Source organism: Thermobia domestica, chromosome 11 (assembly GCF_964235325.1).
Source record: "Thermobia domestica chromosome 11, izTheDome1.hap1.1, whole genome shotgun sequence".
NCBI classification, from domain to species: Eukaryota; Metazoa; Arthropoda; class Insecta; order Zygentoma; family Lepismatidae; genus Thermobia; species Thermobia domestica.
The window spans coordinates 35,632,537-35,653,182 of NC_137464.1; the positions used below are offsets into that span (position 1 = coordinate 35,632,537).

At 36.7% G+C, this 20,646-nt stretch overlaps 1 protein-coding gene and 1 non-coding gene across 2 annotated transcripts in view; one reads left to right on the plus strand and one right to left on the minus strand.

Annotated features, from left to right (window-relative positions):
* Positions 1-2,716: 2,716 nt before the first annotated feature.
* TRNAV-CAC (transfer RNA valine (anticodon CAC)) lies at positions 2,717-2,789 on the minus strand. The gene has a single exon. It is a non-coding gene; the product is annotated as a tRNA-Val (tRNA).
* An 11,721-nt stretch (positions 2,790-14,510) lies between these two features.
* Positions 14,511-20,646, plus strand: part of LOC145664038 (uncharacterized) — a 203,811-nt gene continuing 197,675 nt past the window's right edge. Inside the window, exon 1 of the mRNA XM_081730362.1 lies at positions 14,511-14,604. The gene's annotated coding sequence lies outside the window, so the exon portion shown is untranslated. The remainder of the gene's footprint in view (positions 14,605-20,646) is intronic.

Genomic DNA, 20,646 nt, shown 5'->3' on the forward strand with positions numbered 1-20,646 from the left:
AAGACAAATAACTTTGTGGCATTCTCTTAGGGCATCATCAGTTACATCCTCTTGCAAAACACGCAAAGGCTCCAAAGCAACAATACTGTCTTCATGCAGCAAACGCTGACTAACAAAGTTAATTATGGAATCCAGGACTTCGTAGCCTACTACAGTAAAATCTCTTTTCTCACTGACATATTTGTTATGGGATTTATTGCAACGTGTGTTGCGATGAAGTTGAATACCATGTAATGAGTACTGTATTTCTCCGTTGACGTTCTCTTGCACACGTTCGTTTAAAAACGTTTTTTCCCACCCGCCTAACAGAAGTTTCTCTTTCATACTCTCCAATTGTGCTATAGTTCTATTTTTATTTGTTATTATGTCCAAAAGAAACATTTCATCACTCTCAAACTTCTGCTGGCAGTTCTTGAACACATATACAGCATCTGTCACAAGACACAGAAGATGAAGGCGATCTACTTCTATCCATTTACGCAGATGACCATTGGCTTCATTACATACATGGCTTTCCGTTTACAAGTAAAGGCAGCTTGGATAGCAATTTTTTAGGAGAGTAGTGAGCATACTGAATGAAAATTTTGTCCACCTGACGTCAAAATATTCTGGGTAGTGCAAAACTTCTAAGTTATTTTCTGAAGCTACCATCGTTAAACCTTTCGTTCGCTGCCAGAGAAGAGTGATAGAAAGCACACAGTCCAGATGCTGCTTATATGAGAGATGAAACTACTTGGACATTCTTGGTGACATCTTTCCATGCTAAATTAATGCGATGGGCAGCATACCAAATTTTCAACAGAGGCAACGTTTCACCTGAAGCAACTCTTTCATCAGTTAACAATTTCCACATTCCTTTGTGTTCTCCTGTATTCATGTTTTCATTATCAGTAACTATCGAAGTCACTCTGGGAAACATTACTCTTTCTACTGATTTTCGTAACGCTGTGCTTCGGCTAAATTTTTGGCGGTTATTGATGTATGTTATCTCTGGTAGTACATATTTCTATAACGGTTTCAAAGGATCGTGTAATTTTTATCTACAAAACAACACATTTCATTATATCGGAAAAGTGTAATGTCCTATTGAAACAACAGATAAACGTGCAGTTCAAGGTGACCAGACGTCCCGTTTTAGCCGGGACAGTCCCTTTTTTCTAACCGTTGTCCCGTTTTTTTCTGATTCTCGAACGGGACGCCTAAATGTCCCGTTTTTTAAGTAAAAATGACCTAGGTGTCCCGTAATTATTATTCAATATATAAATCTTCAATGCAAATTCTACTCTCTTCCGTACTAACACTCGTTACCAAGGTTCAGCCGTGTCTAGAACTTCCGAATTTTCAAATGGGAATTTAGTGGGAATTTTGAGCGTTCAACTAGTTAGAAGAATTGTTGGGTAGAACTTGCAGTCGGGAACCATTATTTGTTGTGTGGTACAAGTAAAGTTAGAAACGGTGTGTTATCACTCTTACTTGTGTATTTTGTAAATTGAGAACACTGCTGAGTCCCAAAATGCAATCTGGAAGTCAGATACACCTCCCCCCCTTCCCTCTCGTAGCCGATTCGTATGCGTCCCGTTTTCGGAAGTGAAAATTCTGGTCACCTTGGTGCAGTTAGTTGCATATTTTAAAACCATATGAATGGAACCGAAAACTAATATAGTTAAAATTTCCTTCACCTCAAAATTGGCAATGGTTTTCCCTGCCATCTCTTGCTTAATGTCATATACTGGCAGTTATACGGAATTGAGTAACCCCCCATTGCATAATGAATGTATTGAATCAGTAAGACTTAGTTTGACACACTAAACGCTTTGAAATGTATAATCCGAGAAAAGTAAGGTACTCACATTAATACCACTCCACACTTTAAGAATTACAGTTCCACACTCCTTTCCTACAGTTCCACAAAGTGTGGAGTACTCCACTCAATTTTAGGCCCTGGGGTTAAGATTAACCCTCATTCTAGTGTGGGGTCCGGCAGTTTTCCCGCAGGAAATTGTTAATATAAAAACTCGGTATTTGAGCATTTTTGTGTATAATCTCTATAACACAACATAAGGTGATTTTTTCTTTTCAGAAAGTTGTTGGCGGCGGATCAAAGTCTCTCCATGTTCCCCCCCACGTGACTAGAGAGACGCTCTCCATTGGTGTTCAGTCATTATGTAAATATAAATGCAATCTTTTAGGCAACATACCCTCATTGTATTTTAACATTTAGATAGCGGTATGTTGAGTCAAAATCGTAATAAAACATACCGCCTCTGCTTTTTTCCCACTTCGAAAACTGATGTAGCATGTTAAATTTCGTCTCACATTCTGCTAGAAGAAACATAGGCCTATTAATGATGTAATCTACCAAGCAGATAAGATTTATTGAGTTGAGTTGAGTTGATTTTGAGTTTTAACGTCCCGTTCAGCAGCGAGGCTATATGAGACGTGGACCTACTGATTAACGTGGAATCCGAACCACATGAGATAAGACTTATTGTCGTGCAATCAAGAACTGAGGAGTACAACTAGGTGAAACATATGATTTTTACTTCGTTTTATTCCTCTTATTTATTTTCTTTATTCGTTTTATTCTTCTGCACGCAACAATACTGCTTCACAGATATTTTGCCTGGACTTGTACAGGTTATTTTGAGAAATAAACATAAAGAACAGAATTTAGCATATTCTAAAAACTACATTTTAATTAGAAAAAAAAGCTACTTGTTTCCGCCCGGGATCGAACCGGGGACCTTGCGCGTGTGAGGCGCACGTGATAACCACTACACTACGGAAACTTGAATGCTTCTGTGTCTCAATTTGCGTACCTACAGTAACTTCGATATGAATGTGTAGGTTTTGCCTTCATCGTGAATGCTGAAACCAATACGCTACATAAAATGCAAAAATTAATGATTTCATGCCGTGTAGCATCTTTATAGTCTTCTAGGTATCCATATCTTCGATTCTTTATAGTAAGAAAAGGTACAATTTAATGCCGGGTGTATAGAGACGTTTGCACTAAAAGAAAATTTAATGGCATGCTTCCTATTAAGAAAATATGTGCTTTCATTTGTTTCTAGACAATTTGTCAATAGCAATTAAATGTTAATTTTAGTTGACGAAGAAAGCGACATTATTTTAGTAAGAATTCGCTCTATAATACGCGTAGTTAAAAAAAATTCGCGTCCAAGACTGACCTTGAGTTGTTATTTAAATGCTATTTATAACTCTTTTCCTGCTCAAGACTGGGCTTTAAGTGCTATTTAAACAATATTTATTATGACCAAAACAGATTTGTTGATTTCAGTGGTGTACGTAGACAGGCCATGTGTGTTTGACATGCTTTTTAGGAGTAAAATGAGAAATAACTTGACGCAAACACAGATAAGAAAAATATACACGATAAAATTTTTATTGTCCAAAAATCAGCAAGGGGACTTCATTTTCCATACTCCGTGATACCACCAGGTTATCAGTGCTGCTAGCCAACATAAAGTTGTATTTTTTCAAATGGTACTACGCAGGCCGGTAGCCAGCCCAAAAATGTAGGGGGGCTGAAGTTAGGGGGGGGCGATCAAACTATATTATATTTCATCATCATATTATAGTTCATTTGCAAGCTTACTGTGAAAATTTTAGGGGGGGCAGCGAAAATGTAGGGGGAGGCCCCCTAGACCCCCCTGCATACGGGGCTGGTACTACGACAGGTTATTACATACATATTTCAAAACTACATATAAAATAAAAACTTACAATATCGTATTTGTTGTTCAGTATTGCAAACTAAAGACGCTACAGTATGACAAACATCGAAATTTTGGTGGCCTGTACTGTACAGTAAACGCAAGTGAGGCGGATGGGACAATGCACATCCAAAGTACCTTTCTGTGGAATATTATGATCCTTACTTGACGGGTTTCGAATAAATACGGACAAAATTACAAGAAAATCCAATTTTTTTTTTCAAAAATATTAGATCTATTTATTTCGAAAAAAAAAACTGCTTAGTTAAACCAATTTAATTTCATTTTCATCCATAAACCATACATGATGCTTGAAGGAAGACGAGCGTATGAATCGGACACGTCAATAAATAAGATACAAAGAATAGTTATTACATACTAAAAAACAATAACGAGACAAAATATGAGACATGTTATACGAGACAAAATTACACTATACAATCTACAAGCTGCATTTAGTAGACAGGTATTCATCCACTGAATAAAAACAATTGTCCAATAAATACTTCTTTGTAACTGATTTAAATACATTCATTGATTCAATGTTACGAATATCTTTAGGAAGGTTGTTATATAATGTTGAACCTGGGACCGTTTTGAAACAATGCTGTATGGTGATTTTGAATGTGGAGATTTTTCCTATTCGGGTCGGGTTGTCGGGTCAGGTCAATGAGGTCGGATCACGGTTCGGGTCAGTCGGGTCGGATCGGGTCAGTCAATTCGGGTCACGGGTCGGGTCGAGTCGGTCTTCAACCCGACCCGACCCGACCCGTTGAGAGCACTAATAAAGACATGGCAGTGGTAATATTTGTAGTCTTATAAAGTCTTTTTTACATGGTTTGTTTTCTCTCGCATTGGCTAATACTGAAACATTTTTTTCTTTTTTTTAAATACGGAAGATTAATTTACTTCTTGAATCATTCCCCCAGAAGATAATGCCGTACATTAACAAAGATTGAAAGATATCAAAATAAATGCTTCTACAGCTATTTTCGTATATCCAAAATATTTTTAATAACTTTCAAGGCATAGAAAACATTATTAAGTTTTTGTGCTAACGACATTATGTGGGTATCCCAAGTAAGGGTATTACTTAAATGAAGACCTAAGAAATTTGTTGAAGTTACATACTTTAAGCCAGAATTCCTGATTGATACATTTATGTCATGAGTATGTTTGTTTCGTAAATGGTGAAAGCTCAAAGCTACCGATTTTTCTGTATTTACTTTTAAGCTGTGTAAATTAAAGCATTTTTGTAATTGATTGTTTATGTTTTTTCTTAAAAAAAAAATCCTGTTGCAGAGTGTCGTAATTTTCACCTGTAATGAGAATACTTGTATCATCTGCATATAACGTTGACTGCACTGAGTGAATGTAGTTAGGAAGATCATTAACGTATAGCAGAAAAGGGACAGGTCCCAAAACCGAGCCCTGTGGAACACACCGCTCAAAACTGGGTTGGAATGTGACAAGAAATGACTACGGGATGACGTTTCTCTATCCGTGTATATTATTTCGACCGATTGCGTCCGGTTTTCCGGATAGGATTTTAACCAGTCATTTACTATTCCGCGTAAGCCATAGGATTTTATTTTCTCAATTAGCATATTGCGGGGTACTAAATCAAAAGCCTTTGACAAATCAAAAAAAAAAACTAAACACCTCTTCCCATTATCCAATGCTTCCCGTACCTGTTCAATATTATTATACATTGCTGTAGTTGTTGATTTCTTCTTTTGAAATCCATGCTGCGACGTAGGGCCTATGTTCAGCAGAAGGGCTCTTTTCTCTAAAAAAAAAAATGTTACAATTTTGGTAATTTCTGTTCACATTCGGTTAGTTTAGGGTAGGGTTGTTTAGTTTAAGTTAGGTTAGGTTAGTTTAGGTTACGTTAGGTTAGTTTATGTTATATTAGTGTAGGAGTTCCCCATAATTTTCCAAAAAAATAATAGAATTTCTCTTATTTCTACTAATATTACGTTAGTTTAAGTTAATTCAGGTTAGCTTACGTTAGTTTATGTTAGGTTAGGTTAGATTTGGTTACGTTATGTTACGTCAAAGTACTTGCATCACTCATTTCTCCTGTAAATTTTGTGTTTTCTACGTGCTTCTGGGCCCCTTGTACTAAACATACCCCCGACGTAGAAATAATGTTGGGCTTGGAAACAAAAGCAACAATTTGGTTAAGTATTGCAGATTCTAATATCTTTGAGAAAGGAGAAAGTATTGAGATTAGTCTAAAATTATCTGCATTTGTTTTTGCGCCTTTCTTATGTAGAGGTTTAATTTTTGCATGTTTTAATCTGTCGGGAAATTTACTGAGTTCGAAAGACAAATTTATTAAGTAATGTAACGGTCTTGCTCCATGAATACTACTTCTTTTTACTATGGACATTGACATTTTATCTAGACCCGTGGACCATTTATTTTTAGATGGTTTAATTATTGTTAAAATTTCATTTTCCGACACTGGACGGAGAAACATTGAGTTATTTATTTTGTTAAACAATAACTGCTCTGAAGGAGGCTGACTATTTGGACCCATAGTTTTCTGAATATTCGTAAAGTGATTGTTGAAAAGATTGGCAATAATAAACGGATCGCTAGTAAGATTGCCGTTTGATTCGATTTCTATGTTTTCTTCAATTAATCATTCTGTAGTATTGGTTTCATCTTTTACTATACTCCATAATGTTTTATTTTCAGATTTTATTATGCGTGTTGAGTAATATTGTGTTTTTGCCAATTTTTGCCAATATTTTTGTAAGTCTTTTTATACATTTTATAGTACTTTGCCATGTTACTTGTTAACTTGCCTCCCTTATATGCTAAATTTAAATATCTTAACTTCTTACTAGAAACTTTAATCGCAGGAGTTATCCTGATTTATTTTTTATTGGAATAGGGCGAAGTTTTCTGGGAAATGCCTCATTGAAATAACGAGTGTGTGTGTCATGGAAAATGTTCCAAAATGTTATCGATTTTTTTGGTGTATATTTCCTCGCAGGTTTCATTACTTAGTATAAAATTGAAATGGGTGATATTTGTTTCATTAAAAATCAGAGCTTCATGATCCAAGAAACCACTATTTAAGACTGTAACTGTTCCGTTTATATATTTTTTTGCTATAAAGTAATTGATTGAGTGCGCTACGACTATGATAAGTTGTTCTTGTAGGTACATTGATCATTGGTGTTAAGTCATACGTATTTAAGAATAGCATGAGTTGATTATAGATATCAGTTACAAGGAAGTTTACATTCAGGTCGCCTATTATAACAGTATGTTTATTAGAGTGGACAAAATAGTCCATAATTATTTCAAGGTTTTGGATAAATATGTTCAGATCGCTATCAGGAGTTCTTATAGACTGATATTACAACCAGGTTATGAGATAATTCAACTATACAAGATTCAAAATGTTTATCCATATTTAAATAATCAAATTTTGTTTTTATTTTGGTTTGGTCAATACTTTTTCTGCAATAAACACTAGCCCCGCCCCTTAGCATATTTGATCTACAATATGCAGTTGCTAATGTAAATTCAGAAATACCTGTTACCATAATCTCATGTTATTTCAAGGCTAATTTCAGTTGTGGACTGAAAAATAAAACATCCAACATATTTGTCAGTAGTTAAACCTTGAACGTTTTGATGAAATATGCATAACTCGTGAGTTACGTTAACCATAAAAAATTTTCATCTCTATTTACTGTTCTTTTTCTTATCGAATGTAGATTTCTCACGTTTGATGTCTGGTTGATTCTTGAGTTCATACCAACAACCGGATCAATGTTTTCTTTCAATATGGAAGTTACAATGTTCCCTGATCCTGATTCCCTGACTGTCTGCCTGCTTGAGGTTTAAGTGCTCGTTAGAATTTTCAAGCGTACCATTAAGGCAGTTGTTCGCTTCAGACACTTTATCACTGCAACTTAATACAATATCATCAAAGGGATTGCCTGAATTGCTTTTATTATCATCAACTTTATTTACAGGAAATGAAAAGGCAGTGGGGTGGGAAAGGTAGTACGAGTTGAATTGATTGCCATTATGATCTCAACAAGTTTACGATTGAAAACTTTCAACCTCATCTTTCACCTGGTCATTGTTGCTAAAGCGCGTTCAGGCCAAAAATGTTCCTTCAACTTAGGAAACTGGTGCTATAGATGTACCACATTGACTTGACACCTAGTCTTCCGTTTCAGGCGCTGCTGTCAGCTGAAGGAATTTCACTCCCTAAGGTTGTCTCGCTTAGCAACAGCTGAGCGCTTATTCGCTCAACGCATTAGTGTGTCGAGGGCGTGAGCTTTAGTTCGCATTTTTGCCACGGCTCAAGACATTTTGACAGCACTATAGTCACTGATTCTCTGAACTTTCATGACTGTTTTGTCGTAAATTGACGGTTTCCCGTTCCTTTCATTCATCGTCGTGAATTACAGTAGGATCAGTTGCAAACTCCCTAACACCGCTTACGGACGTTTTTGATGTCCATGCATTACTTACCATACACTTCCATCGTTTGACAATTAATTTCAATCAGTTTAGCTCCTTTTGCGCTTAAAAACCGAACAATTGCACGAACTTCGCACTTGACAGTAACACCAACTAGGAACTTTATTACAAATGCTTCCAAGCCAAGATTGAACGTCCCAGTGAGGTGTGCGCAGGCTTGTCTTGAAGTGAACAGAGTTGTTAGCCACAGTTTACCTGCGTTCTCAGCGCATTTGGGACCTTACTCTTGGATCACCCTTAGACAACATAGGATCAACGTTGACAGTTGGCTAGAATACTGTTTCCCTCTCTTGTCAACTTGCTTGTGGTGCTAAGGTAGTTCTTAGGATAACGTGACTGTCAGTAGCGGCTCGTAGCCTGTACAAGCACCGGTTGCAATGTTGCAATATCAAAGGTATGTAGGTACGCGCAAGTGTTCCCCTCCCCCAGCATTCTTGAGTCTTATCCAAGAAATATTCAGGAAATATGAAGAGGAAAGTCTTTTAAGTTATATTTGTATATTATTGATTAAATTATTTCTCTAATATTAATTTAATATATAAGCTATTTCCTTTTTTTTTCAAACAACCACTATCAATGTACGTTTATACACTATTTATATACAAAACCTCTACACTCATGTTATTGAACACGAGATAAATCGAATACAGATAGTATGTGCTGTAAGCCATGAATGATGGCGTTAATCCGAAAAGAAGAAAAAAAAGCAAGAAAATTCCATGCACGCAGTTAAACAAAATTATTTAATTATATAAACTATGCATTATTTTAGAATGGAAGGTCTTTCTTCGATCTTTCGGGCTTCAAATTTTTCTATGACTTTATTGAAATCTGAAATGCTGCTCGCCAAGTTTCTCTGAATAGAAAGCATCGCTACCGCAAATATTTTCCGCTTTATTTTCTTTAAGGTCCAGAAACACCACTCTCCTCCGACAATATGCATTTTGTTAGCATTTCTTTGTATAAATATACGGAACAAAAAGTCCATTTTCAGGAACCACGTATTTTTTTGTCTGTAAAGAAGCAGGAAATCTAAGGTGTTTTCCTTTGAAAATGAAAAAAAAAAGTTTAACATTCCAGCAAATTAGGCTAAAGAAGACAGATGAGTATTGGAAGTGAATGATTTGATATTAATTTATGCTCTCCGCCGGAAATCTAACACGGAATCATGTGCACGAAAGACACAGAGCTAGGAATTAGACCAGTAGTAAGACATTTTCTTCTTGGAGACTCGATTTACCCCCGCCCCCCCCCCAGAATAGGATTTTTTTAAAAATAAATCTTATCCCAAGAATTTTCACCTTTGTATTATAAATGTTAAATAAAATCTATTGACTTCGAACGACCGCCCCCCAAACTTTCAGCCTGGATCCGTCCCTGCTACCAGACTTATATTTGTTCTTTGCGAGCTTATGTTTTGTGAATAACTTCTTTCTTCCACGCGTCTGTATCTTCCTCACCCTATCAATTGAGTCAAGCGCTGCTAAGCGGAGGAATTCGTAACTATTACAGAAGCTGACCAGTTGCGGAAGAAAATGCAACCGTAAGGGTCCAATACGGGAAGATAGGAGCGTTGCAAGAATAAATCCACTTCCCCATGTTAAGAGATAGGAGCTCGCTGCCATATGCTCAATGTTACTGCTTCCAGTGGCAACGTTCGCTGCCACTCTCTCTTTCTTTCCGTTTTTTAATTGACTTTTTTTCAGAAATGCATCAATACTGTTTTGCGTTCAAGACCAAAGGTTTATTTTTTACTGATACACTACTTTAACACTTAAAAATATTTTTAGTATTAAAAAAATATCCGGTTGCAACATACAGTACCAGCCGCCACTGGTGACTGTATTATTAGGAATAGCGTGATGCACGATTCATATTGCTTGCCGCTTATTATTATTATTGTTGAACTTCGTGAAATATGATATGGGCCTCATTTTTCTCTCCCCAGAAGGTGACGGTCGGATTTGGTCCTGTATGTAAGCACTAAATATTTGTCAATTGTGAAGAATTCTTTCATATAGCTATTTTTAAAAAAAAGAAAGAAAGAAAGAAACATTTCTCCTGTCAAGAAATAACTAATCGTAACACGTTACTTTTTTTTCGTTAAATCACAACAGTAACGAGATACATTTTCAAAGTTTATAAAAGGAGTGTGACTTCTTTTGTTTTTTTTTTCTTCCATTTGATTATCAAACTATTTAATTTTTTTCCTATATGTCTACATACACATATAAGAAAAAAGTAGCGCTTGTGTGTGTGAGAAAGAGAGAAAGAGAGAAAACTAAACATCGTAGCTGAGCAGTGACTGCAGGCAGGAGGTAGCTAGGTTTGCTTGCATGTGGATAACCCGTGTTATTGTCGTTAGATGGAAGCAGCTGACAAGCTGTGAAGCAGAAAGTTGAAGGCACGGTTCTCAGTAGCAGCGTTGCCAACGACATTTATATCATGTACGGTACAGTTCCACCAATAATATTTGTAAAGAAAGAAAAAAAAAAAAACTTTAAACAGCTTTTTCCTTCCTAATAATAATAATAATAATAATAATAATAATAATAATAATAATAATGAAAAAAATATTTTCGATTAATTTTACACCCCCTCAAACGTATTTATATAGATTTTAACCCCTCCCAAATATTTCAATGACACAGTTTGCGTCATAACCTCCCTCTGTGGGCACCCCTGACTAAATTGAATATTAAATTGCAAATTCATTTTTCATGTAACTTTGATTTGATGTTCAATCGGCGATTTTTTCGAATACTAAAATAAAATAGAAGATATTCAAAAAACAATTCTAAGTAGTCAACAAGCTTCAATGGTATCATTTCAATGAGGAATTGGGGGCACGACTATCGGCGGTTTTAAGATTCGTGAACAAGGTAAGCAACATGGAGCTCCTGCCTTCATATTTGTACAGAATGAAAATTAATTACACAGTTTCACACCGTCTTTTATATATTGCAATTGACTCCGAAATGGCAATTGGCAATGACACTTAGTGTTCATTTTGACGCCGGAAAGAAAAAGCCTTTAAGAGGAACGCTATCAAGAATAACATTTTTTTGCTGTTTTTCTCAAAACAAGCAAAATGTAGATACTTCCTTTTATCTTTGGGACTAAATAGGATAAAAAGAACGTTTGTTTTTGTCTTAAGCAAGTGGGGAATATTGTTGAGTAAAATAGCGCAGACTTAATTTTCTAAGGTTCTTTGGCAATTTGGCAACATCGTCATAGAACTATAATTTGGAAATTACGAATCGTTTTTCCGAGAGCATGCTGCACTATATCATTGAAGCAATCAGTTGTTACCTGGAAACGATGACCTATAGCTTCTATCCTATCCATTTGTTCAGTCAATATGAGTTACAATGTCATTATACAATGTTAGCCAGAGCGCCCGCCGTAACTTAGATCTTTTCTTGGGGGGGGAGGGGAGCATTAATATTTGTGCCCATAGAAAAAGTTAATATTTGGACCCCTAAAACTATGATCACGTGGGACCTCCCGCAAAATTCGAAAATAAGCCCCTTCTTTCCATCTTTCTCTTACTCTTTGTGTGCTCCCGGAGCCTGTGGGCCCTCCCGCAGGGCAAGGTCTGCGGGCCCATTAGTTACGCCCCTGGGCTTATTTCATACATGGCAAATTAATTAAGGAGACAGTAGTGATAAATCTCAATACCATACGAATAAATATTATTTCTAGGGCCCCTAATAGTAATTTTTTATAGAAATGAGCCCACAACTCATTTTTGTTTTATTTACCTTTTGCGTGCTGTTTTGTTTATGTAATGTAGTGAATCTGTTTGATGCTTCATTTATAATTTCATGTTCATATCGTATATAGAGTAAGAAAATTTTATCTTAAAGTGCCCCCCTCGAACTGCAGGAATTTCCCTGGGGGGACAGTTGTCCCCACAAGTTACGGCCCTGATGTTAACGAAAAAGAACTCTTCACGTTCTGAAAATGTAAAATAGAACGACTTTTGTTTGAGGGATTGATCCATCCCTTAAACTTTACAAATTATATAATTTTTTATACATAAACGCCAGTGATTTGCATAAACGCGAAGTTGTAAAACATCAAGAAAGCTAAGCATGTATAGAAGGGAAGCACAAGGCGACTCAGGGGCACTGGCGCAAATCCCGGGGGTATGAGGGAGACATGTCCCCTCCAATCTTGAAACGGGGGACCGTCACCCCCAATAATCCGATTTTAAATGTGTTTATTGGGGAGAAATGTGATGATTTGTGTCCGATTGTCACAAAGAAAAGTGAGATGAATTTGATGTTCCAACTTCATAAATATTTTGAATATCGCTATATATATATATATATTTGAACCGTCTTACCCCCCTCCCCCCTAATCAATGTTGAAGACAGATTTGCGCCGCTGCTCAGGGGCGGCGCATGAAAAGTGCATCCTTGTTTGAAAATTCTAGAGTTGCCACTAGAGCTGTAGTAATCCGAAATGTTAACATTCCTGCTTACGTTCATCCTTTATATTGCCCCTGTATCCATGAAATAACTGCCACTAGAGCTATAGTAATCCGAAATGTTAACATTCCTGCTTACGTTCATCCTTTATGTTGCCCCTGTATCCATGAAATAACAAGTATAGCTCTACCATCGTACTTCTCCCCTGAGCAGGTTCTTCCCACCTGCCCTCACCATTATGGATGCGCACGAGACGAGTCGAGACAGGATTTTCCTGACAAAATTCAAGTCGAGTCGAGACAGGGCTCTTCCAATAGAAAAATATACATTTTTTGAGTCGAGACATCGCTTTTACAGCACATTTTCGAAACCAGACAGCCACAAATCTTGTCTCGTGCACATCCCTACTCACCATGCCAAAACAATGTAGCATTGTTGGGAAACAGATTGAAGTGTTCTAGTTTGATTCACATAACAATGCTCACGTTTCAAGTGTCATTTTTGCCGGACTTGTGACACAACCGGAATAATCCTCAGCCTTTAGACCACACACGTATGTGCAATAATAACAATAACAATTCTCGGAAAATGAAAATGAAACTTTTGTGTTTTACGTCCCACAGGCTAAAGGAGGCGGTGATGATGATCAATGAATGAAATGGTGGAATGAAAAGTGGGCGGAAATTGGAGAACCCCGAGGAAACCCACGAACACGGTGTTTGTCTACTACAAAGTTCATTTGGCGGGAGTAGGGTTTGAACCCGGGACCCCAAGCACCAGAGGTGAACGCTTTACCACTGAGCCACCGCGGCCCACAACAATTCTTGGAAGCAATACTAAAAAAAATGAAATCTTTCAGTTTAACGTCCCACGTTTTTCTCTATAGGCTAAGGGAGACGGATGAATAAGGCAAGTGAAGAATGATGGAAGAATCAGTAGAATGAGAAAGTGAGAGGAAACGGGAATACTTCCAAGATAATTCACGGGCACGATGTTGTCCACCGCACACCTTAGATCGAACCAAACACCCCATGCACCGGAGGTAAGCACTCTACTTTTGAGCCACCGCGCCTCCCAGCAATACTTGATTCTTTAATAATAATAATAATAATAATAATAATAATAATAATAATAATAATAATAATAATAATAATAGCCTTGAAAATTAACGATGGGAGAGTTGCCAACAAGGCATCACTTCTTTTACGTTGCGTTAAAATTATTGCATGATTCAGCTAACAACGTGCAGGTTGGCAACTCTTCAGCTGGGAGAAGCCTGAAGGATTATTTAACCCAAGCTTGGCCTGTGCTCGTGTTACGTCATTCAGTTAGTTCTGTTGTGTTACTATATTGTAACTCTTAAGTTGGTTTTGTTTTCTGGGACAATCAGTGCCAAAACAATGCACGTTTCGTTGAAAATGATTGTTAAGTTTAGGAATAACTCAAAGATTGTGTGGGGACGAGCTTTTTTAAAAAATAACTATCGTGTTTTTCTTCTTTCTTTTCTTTCTTGTTAGCTCACAATGAATGCTGATATGAGACTATGGAGTCGCAGATTCCTTACGGAATTCATTGAAATGTACAGATCAATGCCATGTTTATATCTAGTTGGTAGCAAGGAGTATACAAATAAGCGATTGAAGGCTGACGCATATGCTCAGCTCTCGGAAAAGCTTTCGGAAATTGAACCAGGTGCCACCAGGGACACAGTGGTTAAGAAAATAAACAATTTGCGAAGTGCGTACAGGAAAGAGCGCAGGAAAGTTGAAAGGCGGCGCAGAAATGGAGAAGAATATGAACCCTCTTTGTGGTATTATCATTTATTGGACTTTCTGTATGATGACAGGACTCTCATTCCTGACAGTGAATTTGAAGAAGAAGAAAGGGAAGCATATCTAAAGGAAGAAATAGAGGTAAGGGTTATCGATAATAACTTATTTTATGTTTAAAATAGTTAAGATTTCAGGGGTGCCAGGTTGAAATTTCCGTTTCCCCTGGAAAACTTATTTTGAGTTTAGCGTCCCTTTCAGCAGTAAGGTTATATGAGAGTGAACCTACAGCTTAACGTGGGATGCGAAACACATCCGATCTCCCACGCCAAAAACGTGTACGCTAGCTACTTAGCCGAGAGCATTGACATACGCAAGGGCAGTGGCGTAACAAGCCGGGGGGGCAAGGGGGCATTGCCCCTTCCCAAAGTTCTGGTAGACGTTATTAGGGGCGCCGAAGGTGCCTAATGATTACTTTGCCTTTTTTTAAAGCCAATTGAAGAATGAAAAGTTTATGTACAAAAGCAGTGATTTGTATGCACTGCCAAATCTTCGACAAAATATAGAGTGCAGTGCTTTGTATTATTATAACTAAGGGACACTTTTTCTGTTCCTTTTGTGATGATTGTCTAGGGCACCTTTGATACAACAAAATAAAGAAATAAACATTATCTATATGACAGTCAAGCAGCGATATAAACATTTTCTTAATCCTCACTTGCACCTCATTATGTACGCGCGACATAATGCTTCGATAGAATAAAAAAAGAAATAATGTTACAATGACGGAGCATTGTAAATATATTAATTATTCCTTTCGTCGCCCCTGATTGTATAGGGGCGCCTTCTATAGAATAAAAAAGGAAATAATATTGCACCAAAGGGCGCTGTAGATGTATTAATTATTCCTTTTATCACCTCTAATTGTATAGGGGCGCCTTCGACAGAACAAAGAAAGATGTAATACGGTATTGCACCAAGGGCGCTGTAGATATATTAATTTATTCCTTTTGTCGTCCCGATTGTATCGGGGAGCCTTCGATAGAACAAACAACGATGTAATATTTCACCAAGGGCGCTGTAGATATATTAATTATTCCTTTCTGCGCCCCAGATTGTATAGGGGCGCCTTCGATAGAACAAAAAAGGATGTAATATTGCGCCAAGGGCGCTGTAGATATATTAATTATTCCTTTTGTGGCTCTTGATTGTATAGGGGCGCCTTCGATAGAACAAACAAGGATCTCCTCAGTTACCGCGCAGGAACCAGACCCCGAAAAGACTAGAACACTCGCAGACATCCGCGAAAAATTACCAATTCAACACCGCAGAAGAGAAATTATGCGCAACCTATTATGAATGTTTGGACAATATCATTTGCAAAATGTAGTCGATTTTATCAGCCTGAGCTGAAGAAATATGGTGTAATAGAGGATGTAATTCTGGAAGGTAATTTTTCTCAAGACATTAGTGGCATTTTAAAAGAATACCACGTCAATCCGGATCTACTACACCTACAGATGCAACAGTTACTCACCACTATTCCCACTTCAAAAAATCTGAGAGACCTGCTTGACAACTTCAAAAAACTCTGTAAAGAAACAAGAGAGTTGTTTCCTGAAGTGTTGAAAGTCCTTCGTCCCGTCATCCCGGCGACATCTGCAACTGCCGAGAGAAGTTTCTCAATGTTGCGGCGTCTCAAAACTTATCTGAGGTCCACAATGACCCAGGCAAGACTGAAAAATTTTGCAGTTCTTAATGCATACCCAGACAGGCTTAACTCACTAGACGTAAAGGAATTATGTAGAGAATTCACAAATAACTCCTAACGTGCAACTGTCTTCGGAAAAGTGTGAATTCTGCTCTTTGAAGTGTGCAGTTTTTGTGACGAAATGAGCTATAGGATCACAGTGGCTCGTTATTTCTTTTATTTTTTATTTATTTTATTTTTTTACGTTGAACATTTAATCAAATTGAAACTATATTATTCCGTTCTTCTTAAATATATTAAAAGTTGGATGTTACGTACGCAAGGGCTCAAAAAGCGGCTTTTAAAAAAGTTTTTCCACCGCTTTTATGCCTGTCAAATTTTGATTGTTTTTTAAATATTTCAACTTTAATGAAGAAAGTACTTTCCACCTTTTTTCCCCCCATTATAGAAGAAAAGAGACTTAATTACTGCATTCTCGAGAAAAATAAATATAAGAAGTTCAGCAATCAAGAATAATCGATCACTCATAAGAAAAAGAAGGGCAAATATATTAACCCTTTGGGGACTTTTGGTACAGATCTGAACCATGGCGTCGACCAGGGAGTAATCTACACCCCCCTAACACCCCTCCAAATTTCTTTACACACACCCCTGGATGGAAAAGGAATACTTCCCCAAATCCAATTGTATCAATCAGTATCATATAGGTTATTTATTATATCAAGTTTTAAAAGGTTTAGCGTTTAGGAAAGAAGGCAATATTCTTATTTATTTATTTCGCTTCAAAATTTGAAGCGACCTCGTTCTCATGTACGGCTTCGAGAACCACACGACCTCATTGTTTCGGGCGGTATTTCTATCAAAACAATTGACGAAACAGACCTGCTCATACCTCCCTCCTGGGCTCCGCGGTCGTTTCCGACAAAAGAGATTGATGACAGATGCAGATGACTGAAATTGGCAACGTCTTGAGCGGTCATTCACCTACCTCCTCCTCAATAAAAAAAAAAAATGTGACAATATAGTACCGGTACCAGATTCAGTTGGTAAGTGCTACTCTGCAACAGGCTCGCAATCAGGGGGGTGGCTAGGGAGGGCCTGGCTCTCCCTAAATTTTTCATGTCCTCTCCAGACTTCAATACAAAATGCACAATTTAGATATTTGTAAGAGAATTTTTAATGTCTTGGACCTTCCTAACATATTCATGGCCCCCAAAGCTCTGTGGCTGGTTTCGAGCCTGCTCTGCAAGTGGTGTTTCAACGGACGGACGTTAGAAGGGTGTAGTAAAAACGTTTCTAGAAATGTAGAGATTAATCGAAGTAAGAATTATATATTTTTTAAACTGAGTCTAGTGTTATGCGGGAACGCATTTGGCGCTAGCTTAATTTTTTGTAAAGTATATTTTTAATCACGTAAGTTCAGTGAGCGGAACAGGGCTCATAGCGAGTCACTTCTTTAACTAAAGTTTACTTTTTTTTTCAAGTTGGTCACTAAAAGTAACTTTTTTTTTTAATTTGTCACTAAAAGTTACTTTTTTGAGAGTTAAAGTGATTTTTTCGTGTGATTTATGTTTTGCATTGGCAGTTTTCTAAGAAAAGTATAAAAACAAATGGAAAAAGGCTGAAACTTGTTACTCATTACTCTTCTGAAAGCTTCAGTACTTTCTGTCACATGTGAAACAGTCAGCTTTATTCTCACTTTAGCTTTTATTCTTTCTAAAGCGCAGTGGACGGTTGGTGGATGCTTAATTTTTCAAGGTGGGGTTAAGAACCCTTCTGTGTCTACTCTTTCTTCTATCATAATAATCTTTTAGTTTTCTCTCGTAATAGTTAACGCTCCGTTCAAGGTTGTGTGTGTGCGTTTGTGAGGTTCATCATGTTCGTCTTGTGTTATGCTTCTTGTGTGTTCTTAAGAGTAGCTGATGAATTTGAATATTTCACGTTTTTGAGAACTCTTAATGCGAAGTTAAATACAATATCTGTGATGAAGAAATTCGGAAATAGTCCAGAGTTGGTTCCACTTACTTAGAAGCTTTTTACATCTGCTAAGTCTGCTTACCATAACTACAAAGCATACGTAGAAAACCTAAGAAAGGAGGAAGCTCAAAAAGAAGTAAAGAAGAAAAGATGAAACAAAACAGCAAACAAAGAGAGATGCGATGGAGAAATTGACAAAGGAAAAGAGAAGCATGATGAGATTTTGGTCACTTTTTGCTCACTTTTTCGTGTGCTTTTGGCCATTTTTGGTCACTTTTCAAGTATTTACAAGAGACCAGACCACTATGAGTTCTGGGATTATTAAAATTAGGGTACATTAAAAGAGACAAAACAGATGATACAAAAACTTGTAAATTGAAAAACTGGATTTCTGGAAAACAACTAAATCAATGAATAATTTTCTTATGAGAGATATTCAGAGTCAATAACGTAGCCAAGAAGGGGCAGGAACGGAGATTGAGATCAAATATTACAACATTAACGTTAACAACAGGGTTAGAATATTAAAATAATGAAATTCGTACTATGTACAGTATTAATTACTAAACGAATGTGATTTCAGCATGGGACGAGAGAATTTTTTCCCAATTAATATTTTGGAAAAAAAAATCACCCACTAAAAGTTGCTGGGGGTGAATAAATTGAAATAATGGCAGAATTTTTCAAAATGATTACAATAATTCGTATGTAATCAATTCATATGTAACTACTGGGTAAAATAGTGGTGGTTAATTCCTAATACAGTGAAACCTCTCTTAACGGGCATCTCTCAATAGTGGACACCTTCATAATAGGACAAACTTTCTTATTCTTCCATGCCATAAATATGTGTGATGTGGTGTTATGAGAGAGAACCCTTCCTATTAGGAACATCTTTCATTTACGGACAAATAATCTGTTCCACCGATGTCCGGGTGAAAGGTTTTACTGTATTACTTAGTTTAATAATAATAATAAATGCTCAAATGTGTGAACTTACTTTATTGAACCTACCACTGCGAAGAGCTATTATTATTATTATTATTATTATTATTATTATTATTATTATTATTATTATTAATAATAATAATAATAATAATAATAATAATAATAATAATAATAATAATATTGCAATAGTTGCGTAACAAAATATACTGTTCTCTTTGAGTTTGTTTAAAAATGTATATCACTATTCTGAAAGCACCCCCCCCTTTTATTTTGAACACCCCCCCAAGTAAAAATTTCTGGCGTACTTACTGGCGTCGACCTTCGGAATTTGCTTTATAAATATCTAGTAAAGCTTTTTCACAGCGTGTTTTTTGCATTCATTCAAGCACGGAAGCATCAAAGAATGTGTTTCATGGGCATTTTCAAGTCACACTTGCGATGCCTGGGGGCAGTGACGTCACAAACATGGACGAAGGAAAAATTTTAGAGCTCTTTTTTTTTAAAAAAAAAAATCCTAACACATCGCTAGTAATCATAGGATCATAGTCCATATCTAGTTGTGTTCGTAATAAAGAAATGTTTCCAACTGTACCGCTCAAATTTCCCTATTATGTACCAGAAGCGGGAATATCCCGCCCAAAGTGGAAAAAGGGATTTTTCAGATCTTTTTCCTTTTTCGGGAATTCCTCCCCTCAGGGACATGTGAGTGGTACCGTTTAAAACCTATCACCATTCCAAACAAAACAAGGCACAACCCATGATCGTAGGGTAAATAGTGATTTTTCAAAAAAAAAAAAAAAAAAAATCTGAATGTTTCCCCTATTATACATTTTTAGTCAGTGTGTTAATAAAGTAGCTACAGGTCATCCCTATTTGTCGTAGGATCATGGTCTGTACCTCGTTTTGTTCGTAATGATGCAATGTTTCCAACGGTACCACTACCATTGCGCTGTCATGTATCTGAGGAGATAAATTTCCGAGAAAGTTAATTTTTGAATATTTGAATTTCCCGCTTTTCTTTATACATTTTGGACGGGAATTTATCCCCTCAGGTACATGATATGGACATGCAAGTGGTACGATTTAAAACGCTGGTTCATTACAAACCATAACCCTAGAATAAATAGACTTGGTGCTAGAGCTGATTTACGAAATTTCCCTCCCCATTTTTGAGTAATAGTTACTAATGTATTGTTATTCAATAAGTTCTAGCGTCAAGAGTGTTCATTGTAGGATCATGGTTCGTACCTCATTTTGTTTGTAATGAAGTAACGTTTTGAACTGTACCATGCCGTGGCGCTAGCATGTATCTGGGGGAAGAAATTCTCAAAAAGGTTGTTTTTTTCCTGACAAAAATATCTTTTTCCCAATTTGAGCGGGATTTTTTAACTTCTGATACATAATGGGGAAATTTTAATGGTACAGTTGGAAACATTCCTTCATTACAAATACAAAGAGTTACGAACTATGATCCTACGATAAAGAGTCTTGATACTAGAGCTTGTTGAATAACAATAGTAGATATTAGGAAGAAATAGTATAAATGAATT